The sequence below is a fragment of the Oncorhynchus masou genome, chromosome 32 (genome assembly GCF_036934945.1).
Source record: "Oncorhynchus masou masou isolate Uvic2021 chromosome 32, UVic_Omas_1.1, whole genome shotgun sequence".
NCBI lineage: Eukaryota > Metazoa > Chordata > Actinopteri > Salmoniformes > Salmonidae > Oncorhynchus > Oncorhynchus masou.
Window position 1 is genome coordinate 1,296,842 of NC_088243.1, and position 6,000 is coordinate 1,302,841.

Here is a 6,000-nt window from a genome sequence, read left to right on the forward strand (position 1 = left end):
TCCAATGAGATAAACAGCACTATAGTTCTATAAATTACTATAGTCTTCAGCATTCTCGAACCGTAACCACCTCGAGGATACAGTGCCTTCAGAAAGTATTCATACCCCTTGACTTATTCCATATTTTGTTGTGTACACCCTGATCTGTTTCCCCTGTCCTTGTGATTGTCTCCACCCCCCCTCCAGGTGTCACCCATCTTCCCCATTATCCCCTGTGTAGTTATACCTGTGTTCTCTGTTTGTCTGTTGCCAGATCGTCTTGTCGTGCCAAGTCAATCAGCGTTTTTCCAAGCTCCTGTTTTTCCTAGTCTCTATTTTCTAGTCCTCCCGGTTCTGACCGTTTGCCTGCCCTGACACTGAGCCCGCCTGACCATTCTGTCTGCCCCTGACACTGAGCCCGCCTGACCATTCTGTCTGCCCCTGACACTGAGCTTGCCTGCCTGACCATTCTGTCTGCCCCTGACACTGAGCCCGCCTGCCTGACCATTCTGTCTGCCCCTGACACTGAGCCCGCCTGCCTGACCATTCTGTCTGCCTCTGACACTGAGCCCGCCTGCCTGACCATTTTGTCTGCCCCTGACACTGAGCCTGCCTGCCTGACCATTCTGTCTGCCCCTGACACTGAGCTTGCCTGCCTGACCATTCTGTCTGCCCCTGACACTGAGCCCGCCTGCCTGACCATTCTGTCTGCCCCTGACACTGAGCCCGCTTGCCTGACCATTCTGTCTGCCCCTGACACTGAGCTTGCCTGCCTGACCATTCTGTCTGCCCCTGACACTGAGCCCGCCTGCCTGACCATTCTGTCTGCCCCTGACACTGAGCCCGCCTGCCTGACCATTCTGTCTGCCCCTGACACTGAGCCCGCCTGCCTGACCATTCTGTCTGCCCCTGACACTGAGCCCGCCTGCCTGACCATTCTGTCTGCCCCTGACACTGAGCCTGCCTGCCTGACCATTCTGTCTGCCCCTGACACTGAGCCCGCCTGCCTGACCAGTCTGTCTGCCTCTGACACTGAGCCCGCCTGCCTGACCATTTTGTCTGCCCCTGACACTGAGCCCGCCTGCCTGACCATTCTGTCTGCCCCTGACACTGAGCCCGCCTGCCTGACCATTCTGTCTGCCCCTGATCTCGAGCCTGCCTGCCTCCCTGTACCGTTTGGACTCTGACATGGATAACTCTTGCCTGTCCTTGGTTGTTCAATAAATATCAGCGGCTCAAAGCATCTGCATCTGGGTCTTGTCGTTATACACCCTGAATTCCAAATTCAACACAATACTCCATAATGACAAAGTGAAAACATGTTTTAAGAAATGTTGGCAAATTTATTGAGAATTTAATACAGATCAATACTTTGTAGAAGCTCTCTTGGCAGCGATTACAGCTGTGAGTCTTTCTGGGTAAGTCTCTAAGAGCTGTAAGTCTTTCTGGGTAAGTCTCTAAGAGCTGTAAGTCTTTCTGGGTAAGTCTCTAAGAGCTGTGAGTGGTTCTGGGTGAGTCTCTAAGAGCTGTGAGTCTTTCTAGGTAAGTCTCTAAGAGCTGTAAGTCTTTCTGGGTAAGTCTCTAAGAGCTGTGAGTCTTTCTAGGTAAGTCTCTAAGAGCTGTGAGTCTTTCTGTGTAAGTCTCTAAGAGCTGTGAGTCTTTCTGGGTAAGTCTCTAAGAGCTGTGAGTCTTTCTGGGTAAGTCTCTAAGATCTGTGAGTCTTTCTGGGTAAGTCTCTAAGAGCTGTGAGTCTTTCTGGGTAAGTCTCTAAGAGCTGTGAGTCTTTCTGGGTAAGTCTCTAAGAGCTGTGAGTCTTTCTGGGTAAGTCTCTAAGAGCTTTGAGTCTTTCTGGGTAAGTCTCTAAGAGCTGTGAGTCTTTCTGGGTAAGTCTCTAAGAGCTGTGAGTCTTTCTGGGTAAGTCTCTAAGAGCTGTGAGTCTTTCTGGGTAAGTCTCTAAGAGCTGTGAGTCTTTCTGGGTAAGTCTCTAAGAGATGTGAGTCTTTCACGGTAAGTCTCTAAGAGATGTGAGTCTTTCTGGGTAAGTCTCTAAGAGCTGTGAGTCTTTCTGGCTAAGTCTCTAAGAGCTGTGAGTCTTTCTGGGTAAGTCTCTAAGAGCTGTGAGTCTTTCTGGGTAAGTCTCTAAGAGCTGTGAGTCTTTCTGGGTAAGTCTCTAAGAGCTGTGAGTATTTCTGGGTAAGTCTCTAAGAGTTTTCCACACCTGGATTGTGCAACATTTGCCCATTATTTTATTCAAAATTCTTCTTTTTTTTGTCAAATTGGTTGTTGATAATTTCTAAACATCCATTTACAGCCATAGATTTTCAAGTAGATTTAAGTCCAAAATCTAACTCAGCCACTCAGGAACATTTACTGTCTTCTTGGTTAGCAACTCCAGTGTATATTTGACCTTGTGTTTAAGGTTACTGTCTTGCTCAAAGGTTAATTCATCTCCCAGTGTCTGGTGGAAAGCAGATTGAACCAGGGTTTCCTCTAGGTTTTGCCTTTGCTTAGCTCCATTCCTTTTCATAACATGATGCAGCCACCACCATGCTTGAAAATAGGAAGAGTCATTACCAATGTTGTTTGATTTGCACCAAACACAACACGTTGTATTCAGGACATAACTTCTTTGCCACATTTTCTGAAGTTTTACTTTTGTTTCAAAAAGGATGCATGTTGTGGAATACTCTTATTCTGTACTGGCTTCCTTCTTTTCACTCTGTCATTTAGGTTATTATTGTGGAGTAACTACAATGTTGTTGATCCATCCTCAGTTTTCTCCTGTCACAGCCTTTAACTCAACCTGTTTTAAAGTAACTATTGGCCTTATGGTGAAATCCCAGAGCGGTTTCCTTCCTCTCCGGCAACTGAGTTAGGAAGGACGCCTGTATCTTTGTAGTGACTGGGTGTATTAATGCATCATTCAAAGTGTAATTAATAACTTCACCATGCTCAAAGGGAAATTCAATGGCTGCTTTTAAAACGTTTACCCATCTACCAATAGGTCCCCTTCTTTGCAAGGGATTGGACAACCTCCCTGGTCTTTGTGGTTGAATCTGTGTTTGGAATTCACTGCTGGACTGAGGGACCTTACAGATAATTGTATGTGTGGGATACAGAGATGAGGGACCTTACAGATAATTGTATGTGTGGGGAACAGAGATGAGGGACCTTACAGATAATTGTATGTGTGGGATACAGAGATGAGGGACCTTACAGATAATTATATGTGTGGGGTACAGAGATGAGGGACCTTACAGTATGTGTCGGGTACAGAGATGAGATGGTTATGAATGAGGCCATGCAAATTATGTGACATGTTAACTCCTGAACTTTAAGCTTGTCATCACAAAACGGTTGAATACTTATTGAGACTCGAGACATTTCAACTTTTAATTTTGAATTTAGAAAAAGTTATATATATATATATATATATATATATATATATATATATATAAACATACCTCCACTGACATTATGGGGTATTGTGTTTAGGCCAGTGACACAAAAATCTCAATTTAATCAATGTTTAATTCAGGGTATAACACAAAATGTGGAAAAAGGCAAATTGTGAATTATTTCTGATGGCACTGTTGGTAACTTATCCTATGCAGGCAATGGGACAATGGTCACTGAACTCATGAGCAAATATTCCATTGGCGGTAAACTCATGAGCAAATATTCCATTGGCGGTAAACTCATGAGCAAATATTCCATTGGCGGTAAACTCATGAGCAAATATTCCATTGGCGGTAAACTCATGAGCAAATATTCCATTGGCGGTAAACTCATGAGCAAATATTCCATTGAGCGGTAAACTCATGAGAGCGGTAAACTATGAGCCCATTGGTAAACTCATGAGCAAATATCCCATTGGCGGTAAACTCATGAGCAAATATCCCATTGGCGGTAAACTCATGAGCAAATATCACATTGGCGGTAAACTCATGAGCAAATATGCCATTGGCGGTAAACTCATGAGCAAATATTCCATTGGCGGTAAACTCATGAGCAAATATCCCATTGGCGGTAAACTCATGAGCAAATATTCCATTGGCGGTAAACTCATGAGCAAATATTCCATTGGCGGTAAACTCATGAGCAAATATCCCATTGGCGGTAAACTTATGAGGAGCATGTTATAATACGAGCTAAGAGAGTAGATCTTTCAGGGTGTTTAAAGTGGGTTTAGTTATCAGCTGAGTTTGATTTAACTGTACAAATATATTCCAGCCTATCAGAGACGGGCGTCAGCCAATCCAGTGGTTAAATGTCATATTATATAGAATATGACTGTGACAGAGCCTGGGGTGAGGCCACTGCCATGGACCAGAGCTCAGTGGGTCTCAGGGTACAGAGGCAGAGTAAATGCTTCAAACGTAGGTTTTATCTCATAATTAACCAACAGAAATGTTTTACAAATAAGAAAAAAAGTATAACTTCAAATAACGTCAAAGGTTATCTTTAAACTGAGTATTTCAGGCCCAACCAGTCTGCTGCCATCCCCAGTCCTCTCCCTCGACTGGGAGCAGCAGCAGACTCATCAACTGTTGGGGCTGATTGCCCAGAAATTCACACACTTGACTGATTATTACCCTCAGCTGGGCTCCATTAGCCTTCCAACAGAGAAGGTGCCGGAAGTGCGATGGAAGGGGGCTTGCCTCCTCTAGCACCACAATGACATTTAATCGATTACAAATTACATGACCCTCCCCTGGACTAAATTAATAAAGTACTAAACTCTCCCACTGACTGAAATTGAAAAAGCCCTTACATGACCGTCCCTCATTTACATTTTTTTATTTTTTTATTTCACCTTTATTTAACCAGGTAGTCAAGTTGAGAACAACTTCTCATTTACAATTGCGACCTGGCCAAGATACATGACCCTCCCCTATTTACATGACCCTCCCATATTTACAATGATCCTCCCCCATTTACATGACCCTCCCCCATTTACATGACCCTCCCATATTTACAATGACCCTCCCCCATTTACATGACCCTCCCCCATTTTCCTCCGGGTAACAACTGTGTTAATTTTGACCACTCCCTTAGTTGAGGTTAGTTATTGAAGGTTGCTTAGTGGAAATGTAGTTTCTTAGTATTTATGTTTTGTTTATTTGCACTAAAGAATAGAAGTGAAAGACAAAACAGTGCAGATAAAGTGGTATAAATGATGTGCAGGTGTGATTGGAAGAACCAAAGGGCTGATATGAAATACACAACACAAATTGAATTACAAAAAACTAAGGTTGTTCAATCAGTTAAACAAAGCATATTAATTATAAACGTACATGATATACCTAGTATACAAGGAAAACATTGTGTTTGTGTCAGGCTGTGTCTTTGTGGTGTGTGTGTGTTTGGTTCATGCTGACCTGTGTGTGGTGTGATTGTGTGTGTTTGGTTCATCAGGCTGTGTCTTGTGGAGATTACTGAGAGTTTGGAGACCTCCAGTCTACATGGAGGAGATTACTGAGTAGTTTGGACACTTGGGTTAATTAGGTAGTTTGGTTCATCAGGCTGACCTCCAGTCTTCATGGAGGAGATTACTGAGTAGTTTGGTTCATCAGGCTGACCCCCAGTCTTCATGGAGGAGATTACTGAGTAGTTTGGTTCATCAGGCTGACCCCAGTCTTTATGGAGATTACTGAGTAGTTTGGTTCATCAGGCTGACCCCAGTCTTCATGGAGGAGATTACTGAGTAGTTTGGTTCATCAGGCTGACCCCCAGTCTTCATGGAGGAGATTACTGAGTAGTTTGGTTCATCAGGCTGACCCCCAGTCTTCATGGAGGAGATTACTGAGTAGTTTGGTTCATCAGGCTGACCTCCAGTCTTCATGGAGATTACTGAGTAGTTTGGTTCATCAGGCTGACCTCCAGTCTTCATGGAGGAGATTACTGAGTAGTTTGGTTCATCAGGCTGACCCCCAGTCTTCATGGAGGAGATTACTGAGTAGTTTGGTTCATCAGGCTGACCCCCAGTCTCCATGGAGGAGATTACTGAGTAGTTTGGTT